The 16,141-nt window shown below is 50.3% G+C and overlaps 1 pseudogene; it reads left to right on the top strand.

The window, feature by feature from the left end:
• The first annotated feature begins 8,422 nt into the window (after nt 1–8,422).
• On the top strand, nt 8,423–15,146 carry LOC116376773 (uncharacterized; annotated as a pseudogene).
• The last annotated feature ends 995 nt before the right edge of the window (nt 15,147–16,141 follow it).

The raw sequence follows: 16,141 nt of genomic DNA on the forward strand, positions 1-16,141 counted from the left end.
TGTGTGTGTGTGTGTGTGTGTGTGTGTGTGTGTGTGTGTGTGTGTGTTGGAGTGGATGATGATGGGGGGGTGTTGGGTGATCTCTGTCACTTCATATCGCATCATTTCCTGTTAAGGAATCCCACCAGCACGAAAAATAATCCAGACGGGGAAAGGAGAACATTATGCAGGAGAGCAACCCGGTCAGATGATGGAGATGTAGAATCACACTGCTTCCCTTTCAGTGTAATGAACCGGCTGGAGAAACATGCTGATCCAAATGTATATAAAGTCTTATCCATGATTATTTCTTCACTTTACTTTATCGCACAGTTTGGCGTGATTACGGCTTGATAGTTTTCTTCAACAAGGAAGCACGATAGAAAAACAATATGCTAATGTGTCATTTTATTTGCTGGACCTAAGAGACATGGTTTCATATTTTCTCTCAAATATTTTAGAGTTCTGTATTTCTATATTTTAAAAATACAGGAAATACTTTCTCCCTGAAACTGTACATACATGTGAACTAGCTACGTTTACGTGCACCAAAAATGCTGTTTTATTTTTAAAAAGACACTATTCCTCCTAAGCTGCTCACATGGCCAATGACGGTGAATATTCCTCTATTATTCATGTTAGGATTCATGCCTTAGGAAGTACAGATGAGCTGTCATCAGCTATAGGCTTGGCCAGAGAATTCTGCCTCAACAAAGGTCACACATTCACATATCAGCTGGACAAGATACAGTGCATTTTACAAGATGTGGGCTCCAATATTGCCACGCCTCGATCGTCTGATCGCACAAACTCTGATTAACGTAACCGATGGCCGCCTGTTCAACTGTGCAAACGCAGCCTCCCTCATTCATTACCTTCAACCGATTTTGTGTTCATATCCCAAAACCTGCTCCTCCGTGAATCGCCACCTTATCGTGGTGGAGGAGTTTGAGTGGCTCAGTGATCCTGGGAGCTATGTTGTCCGGGGCATTAGCCTCTGGTAGGGTCTCCCAAGGCAAACAGGTTTCAGGGGAGAGCCCAGACTAAGAGCGGTTCAAAACAACCCCTATGATAGTCAGCCCACGGACTACAGCCACCTCGCCCGGACCAGGGAAACCGGGGCACCCTCCCGGAGCCAGACCCAGGAGGGGAGCTCGTAGGCGAGCGTCTGGTGGCCGGGCTCAGCCCGAATAAACACCATGGAGCAGCCACCCTGTGGACCCACCACCCGCAGGGACAAGCATCGGGGTCGGGTGCTATGCAGACCGGGCGGCGGGTCGGGCGGGAGGCCCGGGCATGCCGATCGCCGGCGGCATAGTCTAGCTCTAGGGACGTGGAACGTCACCTCGCTAGCGGGGAAAGAGCCGGAGCTGGTGCAGGAGGTGGAGCGATACCAGCTAGAAATAGTTGGACTCACCTCCACACACAGCGTTGGCTCTGGAACCAAGCTCCTGGAGAGGGGTTGGACTTTGTCCTTTTCCGGAGTTGCCCAGGGTGAGAGGCGCCGGGCGGGAGTGGGGATACTCACGAGCCCCCGGCTGAGCGCCGCTGTGTTGGAGTTCTCCCCGGAGAGCGAGAGGGTCGCCTCCATGCGCCTTCGGGTTGCGGGGAGCAAGGCTCTGACTGTGGTTTGTGCTTATGCACCAAACAGCAGTTCAGAGTATCCGGCCTTCTTGGAGTCGGTGGGAGGGGTCCTGGAAAGGGCGCCGCCTACCGACTCCATAGTTCTCCTGGGGGACTTCAACGCTCACGTGGGCGATGACGGAGAAACCTGGCGGGGGGTGATTGGGAGGAACGGCTTGCCCGATCTGAACCCGAATGGTGTTTCGTTATTGGACTTCTGTGCTTGCCATGGTTTGGCCATAACGAACACTATGTTCGAACATAAGGTGGCTCATAAGTGTACCTGGTACCAGAACACCTTAGGCCGGAGATCAATGATCGACTTTGTAATCATTTGTTATCATTTGATCTGCGGCCGTATGTCTTGGACACTCGGGTGAAGAGAGGAGCAGAGCTGTCAACTGATCACCACCTGGTGGTGAGTTGGATCAGATGGCAGGGGAACCAGTTGGAAAGACCCGGCAAACCCAAATGTGTAGTGAGGGTGAACTGGGAATGTTTCTGGCGGAGGACCCTGTCCGGGAGGTCTTTAACTCCCACCTCCGGAAGAACTTCTCACACATCCCGAGGGAGGTTGGGGACACGGAATCCGAGTGGACCATGTTCAAAACCTCTATTGTGGACGCGGCCGCTAGGAGCTGTGGCCGGAAGGTCATCGGTGCCTGTCGTGGTGGCAACCCGAGAACCCGGTGGTGGACACCGGAGGTGAGGGAAGCCGTCAAGCTGAAGAAGGAGACCTTCAAGGCCTGGTTGGCCCAGGGGTCTCCTGAAGCAGCTGACAGGTACCGGCAGGCCAGAAGGGCTGCAGCGGCGGTGGTCGCGAATGCTAAAACTCGGGCATGGGAGGAGTTTGGGGAGGCCATGGAGAAGGACTTTCGGTTGGCAAACCATCTGGCAAACCATCCGACGGCTCAGAAAGGGAAAGCAGGGCTTACCCCAGGCTGTTCTCAGCAGGGGGGGGGGAACTGCTAACCCGGACGGAGGACATCGTCGGGCGGTGGAAAGAGCACTTTGAGGAACTCCTAAACCCGACCAACATGTCCTCTGCAGAGGAGACAGCGCCTGAGGACCTAGGGGGAGGCTCACTCATATCCCTGGCAGAGGTCGCCGAGGTAGTCAAAAAGCTCCTTGGTGGCAAGGCGCCGGGGGTGGATGAGATCCGCCCTGAGATGCTGAAGGTGCTGGACATGGTTGGGCTGTCCTGGCTGACACGCCTCTTCAATGTCGCATGGGGGTCGGGATCAGTGCCCATGGAATGGCAGACCGGGGTGGTGGTTCCCATCTTCAAAAAGGGGGACCGGAGAGTGTGCTCGAATTACCGGGGTATCACACTACTCAGCCTCCCGAGGAAGGCTTATGCCAGGGTGCTGGAAAGGAGGCTCCGACCGCTTGTCGAACCTCAGATTCAAGAGGAGCAGTGCGGATTCCGTCCCGGCCGTGGAACAGTGGACCAGCTCTTTACCCTCGCAAGACTACTGGAGGGGTTCTGGGAGTTTGCCCAACCAGTCTACATGTGCTTTGTGGACTTGGAGAAGGCTTTCGACCGGGTCCCTCGGGGGGTCTTGTGGGGGGTGCTGCGGGAGTATGGGGTGCCGGACCCGTTACAACGGGCGATCCGGTCTCTGTACGGCTGCAGTAGGAGCTGTGTCCGCATTCTCGGCAATAAGTCAGACACGTTCCCGGTGGGTGTTGGCCTCCGCCAGGGCTGCCCTTTGTCACCGGTCCTGTTTGTGATTTTCATGGACAGGATATCTAGGCGCAGCCTGGGGGCGGAGAACGTCAGTCTCGGGGGTCTCGGGATCGCTTCTCTGCTATTTGCAGATGATGTGGTCCTGTTAGCCTCCTCGGATTGCGACCTCCAGCATTCACTGGGGCGGTTTGCAGCCGAGTGTGAAGCGGCGGGGATGAGAGTTAGCACCTCCAAATCTGAGGCCATGGTTCTCTGCCGGAAACCGGTGGATTGCTCCCTCCAGGTGGGGACGGAGTGCCTACCTCAAGCGAAGGAGTTCAAGTATCTCGGGGTCTTGTTCACGAGTGAGGGTAAGATGGAGCGGGAGATCGACAGACGGATCGGTGCAGCTGCAGCAGTAAAGCAGGCGCTGCACCGGACCGTCTTGGTGAAGAGGGAGCTGAGCCGGAAGGCAAAGCTCTCAATTTACCACTCGGTCTACGTTCCTACCCTCACCTATGGTCACGAACTCTGGGTCATGACCGAAAGGACAAGGTCGCGGCTACAAGCGGCCGAAATGAGTTTCCTCCGTAGGGTGGCCGGGCTCAGCCTTAGAGATAGGGTAAGGAGCTCAGTCATCAGGAGGGAGCTTGGAGTAGAGCCGCTACTCCTTCGCGTCGAAAGGAGTCAGCTGAGGTGGTTCGGGCATCTAATTAGGATGCCTCCTGGACGCCTCCCACTGGAGGTTTTCCAGGCACGTCCAACTGGGAAGAGACCCCGGGGAAGACCCAGAACACGCTGGAGAGATTACATCTCCCAGCTGGCCTGGGAACGCCTCGGGATCCCCCAGAATGAGCTGGAACATGTTGCCGGTGAGAGGGAGGTCTGGGTCGGCCTGCTTGACCTGCTGCCACCGCGACCCGACCCCGGATAAGCGGTGGAAAATGGATGGATGGATGGATCCCAAAACCTGTTTAAAGAAGGTGTGTTTGTACTTCCAACCAATGCTGGAAGTGGGCTTTTCTTTATGGGCGGCCATCTCTGCAAACTGTCGGTAGTTGGTCTGTGTTCAAAAGGCCGTTGGTCGAGATAGAACATCCAAAGAGAATATGCTGTTTACATGACCTGTATTGAACTCTGAAAATTGTCATTTTCTGAATGATAGTGGAATATTAATGTGCTTGTAAACTTGGACAGTGTGGCCGGTAATTAACTGTTTTCGTGAGGCGTGATGAGAATGGAGCATAAGGTGGGTGAAACTATAACGCGTTAACATTTTTTAACAGTTGCCGATCATTTTTTGTTGGGCATTAAAATGGTAAAGTAAGTTAACTGTACAGTGAGCTTTCCTTTAAGCTAACAGCAGGTTTATAAACCGTGTCAGCTGATTTTACACCAGCAAAAAGAGAAAATCCATGTCAGAACTGCAATAAGATCCTTTAGGATGAAAGAGGATGTGTGACTTGTTTAACGCCTGCATGGGTTGGGCGGCATCATCATGATGAGGTAGACATTATGTGGGTAGCATGTTACTTGTGCAGCAGCTGGAAGGTTATTGCATTGTCTATTTCAGTGATTCTCACGGCACACCAGTGTGCCGTGAGAGATCGTCAGGTGTGCCGTGGGAAAATGTCGAATTTCACTTAATTAGTCAATAAGATATTATTTAGTTGCTGCAAATACTTTGCCATTGTTGAGCGTCTGAGCTGCAATATAGTGGCTGGCTGAGTAATAAATACTCTTCCATGCCAGTGGGTGGCAGTAGGTAGCGCAGTAATGACCGTGTTAATTTAAGACAGAACTAAATGATGGGAGAGGTTGAGGTGACAAGATGAACAGCGATGGAGAAATATTTAAAAAGGAAACATGCAGACTCTGAACTGGGCCCTGGACAAAATAACCCAGATGAAACGCGTCGTAAGAATCAACACATTTAGAGACTTGTCATTAAATTGTCAGCATGTATCCGGCCCTCGGTACGACGGCCCGCCAGAAAATATCATATGTTTATCATAATTGGCCCGCCACACCACAGAGCTCCGGGACGAAAAGTGGCGATGTGAGCTGGCTTTATGTGCAACATAACGAAGCATCTCACTGCGCTAAACCTCCAGCTTCAGGGATGGGGACGTGTGATCACAGACATGTGTGATCACAGACATGTATGATGCAATATGAGCTTTCCAGGCCGAGCTGCGCCTATGGGAGACTCAGATGCAGAAAGGAAACAAACCCAACCACAGACACATATGGAGATTAAGGCTTAAATGTCATATTACTCAGCAAAGTAATGGCGGGGCCAGCTACACAGCAGGTGTCGGATTTCAACAGTGTCTGGTGTGTGTGCGTGTGTGTTTTTTACTGCAGTCTGCTTGCCTGGATTATCATAGAACCTGGTTTGGAGCCGCGCCCTCTGCTCCACCTTTTGCTGACCCGGGCCGTACAGCACAGAGAGGTGTGGAGGTGTCAGGGGAAACGTTCAGCGACCGTTGATGTGTGGCTGTGAATTAGTGTGTGTGTGTGCGTGCATTAGTCCGTACTGTACGTGCTCACCCTCTAATTCCATCGGACCTTGTCGCTTTCAAACCTGGTGCCTGCAGTCTTCAGGGACAGTCATGTCGGCACTGTCCTTTTGCCATGGATGTGAAATAACACCAGAGGCGACGAAAGAGTTTAATACTCTCACTGTGTCTACGATTCATTGGGCACAAATGGAAAGTCATACAAAAAGCACAAAATGATGAGATGGTGGTGAAATGAAATGACTGCTACAGCACTGTATTGTTTGTCTCCTCAAATAATACAGATTCAGATCTTGATTAAATCTTTGAGTTTTACATTTTTTTTTTTTTGAAATTTTTTTTTCAAAAAAATGTTTTTTTTTTAAAAATATGACATGTATTTGAAAGTAATAAATACCCATTTTTAGAAGTATTTTTGTGTATGTAAATGTGTTGTGCGCCTATATATTGTTGGTCTTGAATTGTTATATGACTTAAATTGACTCTTTAATTGGGACTTAAAACGGACCTTTTTCTCAGGTGTGCCAGTAACGAAGCACAGTGAAATAAAAGAAAATGCGGCGCATTAATCGTTTAGTCGTTCGTGTTTTCCATCACATTCCCATTGATTCGATGGAGAAGCTATATGCATTTCAGACATCCAGCATCCAAACCGTATAGACTATCAACTTTTGAGGTATCTCCATCAACTCAAATCTGTTTTATACTGCACGCAGATGATCAGAAAGCTTTAGAAACAGTTATGATTTAATAAATATCCAGGTTTTTTCCTGTTCCATGTGTTTATCATATCATGAATGAAATGGAAATCAGGATTAGAATTAATGTGTATATAAACTAGACTCAATGATAGGCTGTGTGCCATTTCAAACATTTGTACATAATGTACCTCAATTTTGTACCAATACATAAGCAATATCTCCGGTTACCAAGGATAAATCATACCGGTGATTGTTCTCTTACTTCAAAGCTGTCCAATAACTTTGTCTAAATACAGTATGAAAGTAATACAATACATTCCTACAGCCAACAACAGAACATGTTTGATCTGCCGCGTTAGGTCCTCAATAATAATCACAGTGAGGTAGATTCAGTAGTGCTTCATGGCCACTTAGCTGGAGGTGATTCTACTGCACATGAACCCCATAAGATGTTATATCCAGCATCAAGTAGAAGACGGTTACTCTAGACACACCAGGGAAACTTACTCCTGTTGAAAAACCATGGAAACCTGCTTTTTCCTTCTATATGTCACCTTTATGATTGCGATATTGATTTTACCCAAACCTAACTACATTTTTCCAATATAAATGGTATAACTTTAACTCCACATGTCATCATTCACCCATTCATACACTGATGGCAGGGGCTACCGTGCAAGGTTATGCATGTTACATTCTCCTCAACTGAATGTAACATTCATAACCATTCACACAACGTAGGCACAGCTACGGGAGCAATTTAGGGTTAAGTGCCCAAGGACACATCGACATGGACTAGCGGAGCCAGGAATCGAATCACCGATCCTCTGAAGGATGGCCTTGCTCTAACACTGACCCACAGTCGCCAATATACAAGCTGCTTCACATACACCTACGGTGCCATTTAATAAGAATAAGCTTGTGAGTTGATTTTATGCCCTGTGACATTCATCAACATGTCACAGTCTGTTTATTTATCTATTTATTTTTCAGGGACAATGCACACTAATCAACAGCTGAACTGTAAGTGAGCCAGAGTTAGCCAGAGAGGCTAGTTTACATCTGCTGTCCCCGGCCAGATGTTTCAAGGCAGCCTAAAATAACAAAGTCTCAAATGGAAACGGAATTAAAATTCATAGACAAACGGACAGCAACGTATAGACAAAACCAATACAAAGGAAAAGTGTACGACATTAAAGCAGAGCAGACATAACAGGCTGCAGCATGCGTCACGCAGAACAAACCCACCTACAGTACAAGCACATATACAGTACAACACTGAAGCACATAACATACACATCAAAATGGAAAATAGCAACACTGAATAAAGACAAATGCACATATAGGTGAAACAAGCAGGCAGGACAGACAGTACATCAATGCTTGCACACCTGATTGGCAACAAGCCATTCCTTGAAGTTATGCTTGAATGTTTTGTACGTGTTTTGTGTGCGTATGTGTGGCGGCAGAGCATTCCACGAGTGAGCTGCCTTCACAGAGAATGTAGATTTACTAAACGAGCTTGACCTATGTGGAATTACACAATCACCTCTTGAAGCAGATCTAGGGAGTCTGCTGCTTTGATTGCTTTGTTTAATAAAATCACTAAGTGGAGGCGGGGCCAAACCATGTAAAATTTTAAAAACCAGACACACATCAGTAAATTTAATGATGTTCACCCAACTCAGGATATGGTGTTTGGTGAGAATATTGCAGTGATGGTGACTTTTGGGTTTTTTATCAAGTGTTTTTAGGGCTTGTTTATGGAGAATATGAATGGATTTTAATGTTGTGTTAATTATCATCTTCAATGGCTGGTGGTGAGTGTGAGCATCCAGCTCCATTGATGAATGACAGTAGTGACGAATGTTCAGAGGCTGATTGGACGCTGTTTTTAATAAATTCTTTCGAGGTTACAGATATGGAAAATGGCACTGATCGTCATGCTGAACCCAACTGGGTATGTTGTTATGTGATTTTGTAATAACAAAGCCAATGGATCACCCTCCATATGCACACCAGCGATGCACACACACACACACTCTCACACACACCCATGCAGTCCTCCGTAGAAAAAAAAGATCAATGTTAATTGACTGTAGCTGTGTTTCAAGCACACATCTCACTGGGTGGAAAAAGATAAATGTCCGAGTATGGAGCCCTGCGGGACGTTCTTTATTCTCCTCAATTTAATTCATCCCCGGAGCCAAACTTGAGCACCGAACCTGAGCATCACACTGTGGTGGCTGGGCGTGGTTGGACGCAGCTGCAGAGGGGACAGAGTGGGGGGGAGTGGTTCAGGGAACGGTGCCGGTAAGAGGCTTAATTAGCCTCACCTGTAGTCAATCGTGGTGTGTCTCTCTGCTATTAAAACACAAACAGTGACAGAGGGTGAGAGTGCTGCAGGAGAGCAGAGCCACAGGCTGGGAGTGCTGCTGACAAGACGACAGACAAACCACAGAGCAGACGGCGGGCGCAGTCGGAGATTGCACGGCCGGAGAAAGTCTGAACCGAGGTGAATAAAGAAGTTAAGAAACTGTATCTGAGTGTCATCTGAGTCATTGCGCTCACGAACCCCACGGTGGTAACCCGAAGTGTGTTACACACGCCTGAGCACCGAGCCTGAGCACCGAACCTGAGCACTCTCAATTTAGAATTTAGACTCTAAATTCTTTGCTAATCCAGTCCACATCCGGGAAGATTCTTGCATTCACGACATCCACATGCTCTGAGGTGGGAACACAGGACATACTCGATCTACTCTCATACTGATTATGAATACTATGAATAGTAGGTCAGTCGGAGGCTTCGAACAGAGCATGAACATTATTTGAATGCCATCTTTTATTCCAGAGTTTACAGCGGCCTTTTGCGGTTCCGCAGGCCGCGCCGTGCCGCTGCTGTGCCTGGCCTACAGGGTGAGAGTGTCCAGGACAGTGAGGGAGAGGCTTTGGGTAAGGTGGGAGGTGAGGATGGAGAAGAAGGAAAGGAAACGGGTGAAAGTGGATGTAGTGAGAAACCTGTAGACATCACTGAGCAGGTTAGTGGAACACAGGAGGCAGGTGAGGTGGAAGAAGTACAGGAAGAAGTACAGGCGGGTGGAGAACTGAATACAGGGGAGGAGCAGGTGGAAGAGGCTGAGATGGTAGAGGAGGAAGCAGGGGAGCCAAAATCTGCAACTAAGAGAAAAAAAAAGAAACAAAACACAGGCAGTGAGGCTAAAGCCAGTAAGATTGGGAAGAACAAGGAGACAGGCAGGGGGCAGGCAGAGAGTGAGGACTGTGTGTCAGACAGCAGCGATGGCCAGAGTTTTAATTTAACTAATAGCCAGAAGGAAAAGCTCCACACTGCAGAAGCTATACAAACCTTTTTGCAAAAAGTAAAAAAATAAGAGAAATGTAAAAATGCAAGAGTTTTTCCCAGATCTGGCTTTATTTTATAACTCAGCCAGATTCCACATGAGCCAGAGGGATGAGTCTGGTTTTACTAATCAGGAGGTTTTTAGACTGAGAAAACTTGTGCTGAAAGTTAAAAAAAAACAATTAACGATGGTCATGACGAAAACTCCAATGTGTGTTTTAATTAATTTTTTGGTTTTTATTGTTGTTTTTATTTTTTTATTCTCAATGGATTGAGAAAAAGTAGGAAAAAAGTAGGAAGCTTGAATGTCAATGGAGCCAGAGATGTTAAGAAGAAAGCATCTATTTATGAACTTAAGAAAATGAAAGGTATTGATGTTCTCTTCCTACAAGAAACACACAGCGACAGCACCAATGAGGCAGACTGGAGGAGGGAGTGGGGAGGGGAAGTCCTCTTAAGTCACAACACAAACCTCAGCGGAGGAGTGGGCTTCCTCTTCTCCAGGTCCTTTACTCCAGTCTCACTGGAGGTCAAACAACATCAAGGGGAGGTTGTTTTTAGTTAAGGCACGGTTTGACCGTTTTACTGCTGTTTGTATCAATGTGTATGCTCCAACAATCGGTGCGGAGAGGAAGCTGTTTTTACAAAAAGTTAATGATGTTTTAAATGGCTGTGCCTCGGAGGATTTTTTTATTCTTGGTGGGGGAATTTAACTGTACTGAAGATGCGGCTGTAGACCGCAACCACGCAGAGCCACATCCAGCTTCACAGCACGCTCTGCGGCAGCTGGTCCATTCTCATGGCCTGATGGATGTGTGGAGAAGGATGCATGCAGACTGCCGACAGTACACATGGTCTCACCTCAGAGAGGGTACGATCTCCTCAGCCAGGTTAGACCGTATTTATGTTTTTAAGCACCATTTTAATATTTTTAAAATGTGTAGTATTGTACCTGCTGGTTTTACGGATCATTCGTTGCTTTTATGTAATGAGTTCATTCGGAACATTTTGCCTAAAAGTGCGTACTGGCATTTTAATTCAGTCTTAACCTTTGATAAGAATTTTAGAGAGGTCCTTATTTATTTCTGGGGTGTTTTTAGGCAGAGGAAGGCGATTTTAGCAGTCTTAGGCAGTGGTGGGACCATGGTAAGATTGAGATTAGGCTCCTTTGCCAGCAGCACACCCTCAACGTCACCCGAGACATCACCAGATCTGTGAAGGACCTGGAGACTGATATAGTGGAACTAGAGAGTTTAAGCGAGTCCACAGGAGATCAAGGACATATTGAAGTCCTCAACATAAAAAAAATGGCTTTGGCCGACCTGTTAGACGTTAAAGTTCAGGGTGCACTGGTCCGGTCCCGATTCCAGACCATCACAGAGATGGACACTCCCTCTAACTTCTTCTTCGGCCTGGAGAAGAAGAGTGGGCAGAGGAGGGTAATCCACTCACTTTTAGATGACACAGGGCATGTCACAGTTCAGCTCCACACCCTCCTCACTCTTATTGTCAGTCACTCCCTCCTCATTAGTCTAAACTCCCTTCACCTGTTCACTCACCTGCCTCTGATCAGTAATCAAGCCCCTATATAGACTCCTGCCTCCCAGACACATTTGCCAGATTGTTCTTCGGTTCTATGCCAGACTCTCCAGCACACTCTCACAGACTGCTCTCCTGTTACCAATCCTACCTGCCCCTGTTCTACCCGCCTTGCCTGACTCCCGGTAAACCCACCCGCCTTCTGATCCTGATCTTGATTAACTCTGCCTGCCGTATCTGGAAACCCTGCCTGCCCCTGTTTTACCCGCCTTGCCTGACTCCCGGTAAACCCACCAGCCTTCTGATCCTGACCCTGTTTGAACTCTGCCTGCTATATTTGAAGTTAGCAATAAAAGCCAAAGATCTCTGGAATCCTGTGTTGCATTTGGGTCCATATACAACCCGTTACATTACAATCTGGCCAGTCATGGACCCAGCACACACCCCTGCACCAGTGAGCCGTTTTGAGAGGATTGAGGGGGCTCTCCAGCAGCATGAGGCACTGATGACCAACATCGCCACTGAGACACGTCAGTCAGCAGCAGCACAGGAGCAGGCTATGGCTGCGTTAGCCACTCAGGTCCAACAACTAACGGCAGCCCTGACCCAGCATATAGTCTCAGCTTCGCCTCCTGCCCCTCCGACGCCTGCTCCAGCACACGAGCCCCGTGTGGGAACCCCAGAGCGCTATGCTGGAAAACCTGAGGGCTGCAACCCATTCGTCACCAACTGCTCCATCTTGTTTTCCCTGCAGCCCTACACGTTTGCCTTGGAGGAAGCTAAAGTAGCCTTCACAATCAACCACCTGACAGGCAGAGCACAACTCTGGGGCACCGCTGAATGGGAGAGGCGCACGCCAGCCTGCTCTTCGTTCCTGGCTTTTTCTGCGGAGCTACGCAAGGTGTTCGGGGCGGTCTCCAAGGGTCCTGATCCTGCCGGGGGACTTGTGGAACTGCGTCAAGGAGACCGGACAGTTGCTGACTATGCCCAGTGTGCACAGTGTGAGGACAGTGTGAGGTTTTTTTGGCTGGACTCGCTGGGTATATTGAAGATGAACTGATTTCTTTTGATTTAAATGCCAACCTGGATGGGTTAATTGAACTGACTTCCCTAGTGGACAGATGCATCCAGGCAAGGCGACAGGAGCGACGCAAGGGAGAGACAGATCGCTAGTCTTCCACCTGGCCTCGAGGTCCTCCAGCAGCTACCAGCATCATCCCAGGGCCTCAACCTGGGGGCGTTGAACCCATGCAGGTGGGGCGCACCAGTTTCACTCCAGAGGAGCGTGAGCGTCGCCACCGGGGAAATCTTTGCCTGTACTGTGGCCAGGCTGGTCACTTTATGTCCCGGTGCCCAGCAAAAGGCATGGCTCGCCAGTAGTAGGGGAGGTACTGGTGAGCCGAACCACAAGACTCTCTCCCAACCAAAGACCCCTTTGCCACGTTCAGCTTCTGCTCGCGAACGGATCCCAGACCCTCACTACGCTCATTGATTCTGGCACTGACGAAAGCATCATTGATTAGGACCTAGCCCGTCAGCTGGGTATCATCCGGGTACCTCTGCCATGCCCTATTCCTGCCAGCACCCTAGATGGCCACCTACTGGGGAGAGTGACTCACCAGACCATGCCAATCCGTATGCTCCTGTCTGGTAACCACCATGAGACTATCCGGTTTCTTATCCTGCGGTCACCCCAGCATCCATTAATCCTGGGTTACTCCTGGCTCCACCGCCATAACCCCCACATAGACTGGGCCACAGGAGCCATCCTGGGGTGGAGCTCATCCTGTCACCTGATTTGCCTGAAACAAGCTGCTGCACCCCGGCAGTCAGTCTGTTCCAGCTCTGGTTCGGACCTGTCAGGGGTGCCTACTGAATACCATGACTATCGGGAGGTATTCAGTAAGGTCAGGGTCTCATCTCTGCCTCCACATCGCCCCTACGATTGCGCCATTGACCTGCAACCAGGTACCACTCCACCCAGGGGTCGCCTGTATTCCTTATCTGCACCTGAAAGAGAGACCATGAAGGCATACATAAATTCCTCTCTAGCTGCTGGGATCATCCGTCCCTCTTCTTCACCTGCTGGTGCGGGGTTCTTCTTCGTGGGAAAGAAGGACAAGTCACTGAGGCCTTGCATTGACTACAGGGGCCTCAACGACATTACCATCAAAAACCGCTACCCACTCCCACTCATCTCTTCTGCCTTTGAGTTGCTGCGGGGGGCTACCATCTTCACCAAGCTCGACCTGCGTAACGCCTATCATTTGGTCCGGATCCGAGAGGGTGACGAGTGGAAGATGGCTTTCAACACCCCCACTGGACATTATGAATACCTGGTCATGCCCTTCGGTCTCACCAATGCCCCAGCTGTCTTCCAGGCCCTGGTGAATGATGTGCTGAGAGACATGTTAAACAAACAGGTGTTCGTCTACCTTGACGACATTCTGATTTTCTCCAGGTCCCAAGAGGAGCACATTCACCATGTCCAAGCAGTCCTTCAACGCCTCCTAAAGAATGTTCGTTAAGGCAGAGAAGTGTGAATTCCACGCCTCATCTGTCTCCTTCCTGGGGTACATCGTGGGACAGGGGATTGTGCAGATGGATCCAGCCAAGGTGTTAGCTGTTACGTCCTGGCCCGTCCCTGACTCACGTAAACAGCTGCAACGATTCCTGGGGTTTGCTAACTTCTACCGGAGGTTCATCCGTGGCTATAGCACCGTGGCTGCCCCACTCACGGCCCTTACCTCATCCAAAGTGCTGTTCCAGTGGTCACCCTCGGCTGAGGAGGCCTTCCAGAACCTTAAGGCCCGGTTTACCTCTGCCCCTATCCTCCAAGTCCCTGACCCAGAGAGACAGTTAGTTGTGGAGGTGGATGCCTCCGATGTTGGGGTGGGGGCCATCCTATCCCAGCGGGCTGCCAGCGACCTGAAACTCCACCCCGTGCCTTCTTTTCTAGGCGGCTCTCACCTGCTGAAAGGAACTATGACATTGGTAACCGAGAGCTGCTAGCTGTTAAGCTGGCCCTTGAGGAGTGGCGTCACTGGCTTGAGGGGACCAGCCTGCCCTTTTTGGTATGGACTGATCACAAGAACCTCGAGTACATTCAGTCTGCCAAGAGACTGAACTCTCGGCAAGCCACATGGTCCCTGTTTTTTTACCCGATTCAACTTTTCCCTCTGTTACCGGCCCGGTACCCGCAACGTCAAGCCTGACGCCCTGTCCCGCCAGTTTGTTGATAAGGGTGATTCCACCCCTTGCAAAGACAATATCCTTTCTGCCCCTGTCTTGGTTGCTTCAGTCACCTGGGAGGTAGAGGAGAGAGTCAAGGCCGCCCTGGAGGACCAGCCCGGTCCTAGCTCCTGCCCGCCTGTTCGTCCCTCAGACCCTGAGGTCCGACGTCCTCCAGTGGGCCCACAGCTCCAAACTCACTTGCCACCCCGGGAGCCAGCGTACCAGGGATGCTCTGCGGCAGAGGTTCTGGTGGGCTACTCTGGAGAAAGACACCCGGGAGTTCGTCAGTGCCTGTCCTGTCTGCAACCAGCACAAACCATCCCACCAGGCTCCCGCTGGTTTCCTGCAACCTCTGTCTGTGCCCCATCGGCCCTGGTCCCACATCTCCTTGGACTTTGTTACCGGTCTACCACTGTCCAACAAACATACCACCATCCTGACAGTGGTAGATCAGTTCAGCAAGATGGCCCACTTTGTACCCTTGCTCAAGCTCCCCTCGGCTAAAGAGACTGCTGAGCTGGTCCTGCTGCATGTCTTCCGGCTCCATGGTCTCCCCACTGACGTGGTTTCTGACCGGGGACCTCAGTTTACATCCGTGTTCTGGAGGGAGTTCTGCACACTCATCGGGGCCACAGCCAGCCTGTCATCTGGATACCACCCGCAATCTAACGGCCAGACTGAGCGCAAGAACCAGGAGATTGAGATGTCTCTACGGTGCTTGGTCTCCAAGCATCCATCGTCCTGGTCCCAGCAGCTCCTGTGGGTGGAGTACGCCCACAACACCCTGACCAGCTCTGCCACTGGAATGTCCCCGTTTCAGTGCGCCTACGGTTTTCAACCACCACTGTTTTCGGCCCTGGAGAAAGAGGTTTCCTGCCCCTCTGCCCAAGCCTTCGTCCGCCGTACCTGGACCGAGGCCAGAGTTGCGCTCCTCCGATCAGCCAACCGGTACTCCACAGTGGCCAACCGGCATCGCTCCAAAGCCCCCATCTACCAGGCTGGTCAGAAGGTGTGGCTATCGACCCAGGACCTACCCTTGCGGGTAGAGTCTAAGAAGTTGGCACCCAGGTTCATTGGGCCATTCAAGATCCTGAAGGTCATCAATCCAGCAGCAGTGAGGCTCAAGCTGCCCCGGACCATGCGGGTCCACCCGTCATTCCACGTCTCCAAGTTGAAGCCAGTTCGAGAGTGCCCACTGGTTCCTGCTGTACAGCCTCCGCCACCACCTCGATTCATCGATGGAGGGCTTACCTACACGGTTCGCCGCCTGCTTCGTTCCCACCGCCGTGGGAGAGGCCTGCAATACCTGGTCGACTGGGAGGGCTACGGTCCAGAAGAAAGATCCTGGGTCCCAGCTTGATACATTTTGGATGCCCCTCTCATCAGGGAGTTTCACCGCCACCATCCTGACCAGCCCTCCAAGGGTCCTGTGCCCACTGGGGCTACCCAGCTAGACTCTGTTCCCTCTCTTCCATCTGTAGCTTCAGACGTTAGGGAGGATGAAGAGGAGCCGT

Source organism: Anarrhichthys ocellatus, unplaced genomic scaffold, assembly GCF_004355925.1.
Source record: "Anarrhichthys ocellatus isolate YVR2014 unplaced genomic scaffold, GSC_Weel_1.0 scaffold596, whole genome shotgun sequence".
Classification (NCBI taxonomy): domain Eukaryota; kingdom Metazoa; phylum Chordata; class Actinopteri; order Perciformes; family Anarhichadidae; genus Anarrhichthys; species Anarrhichthys ocellatus.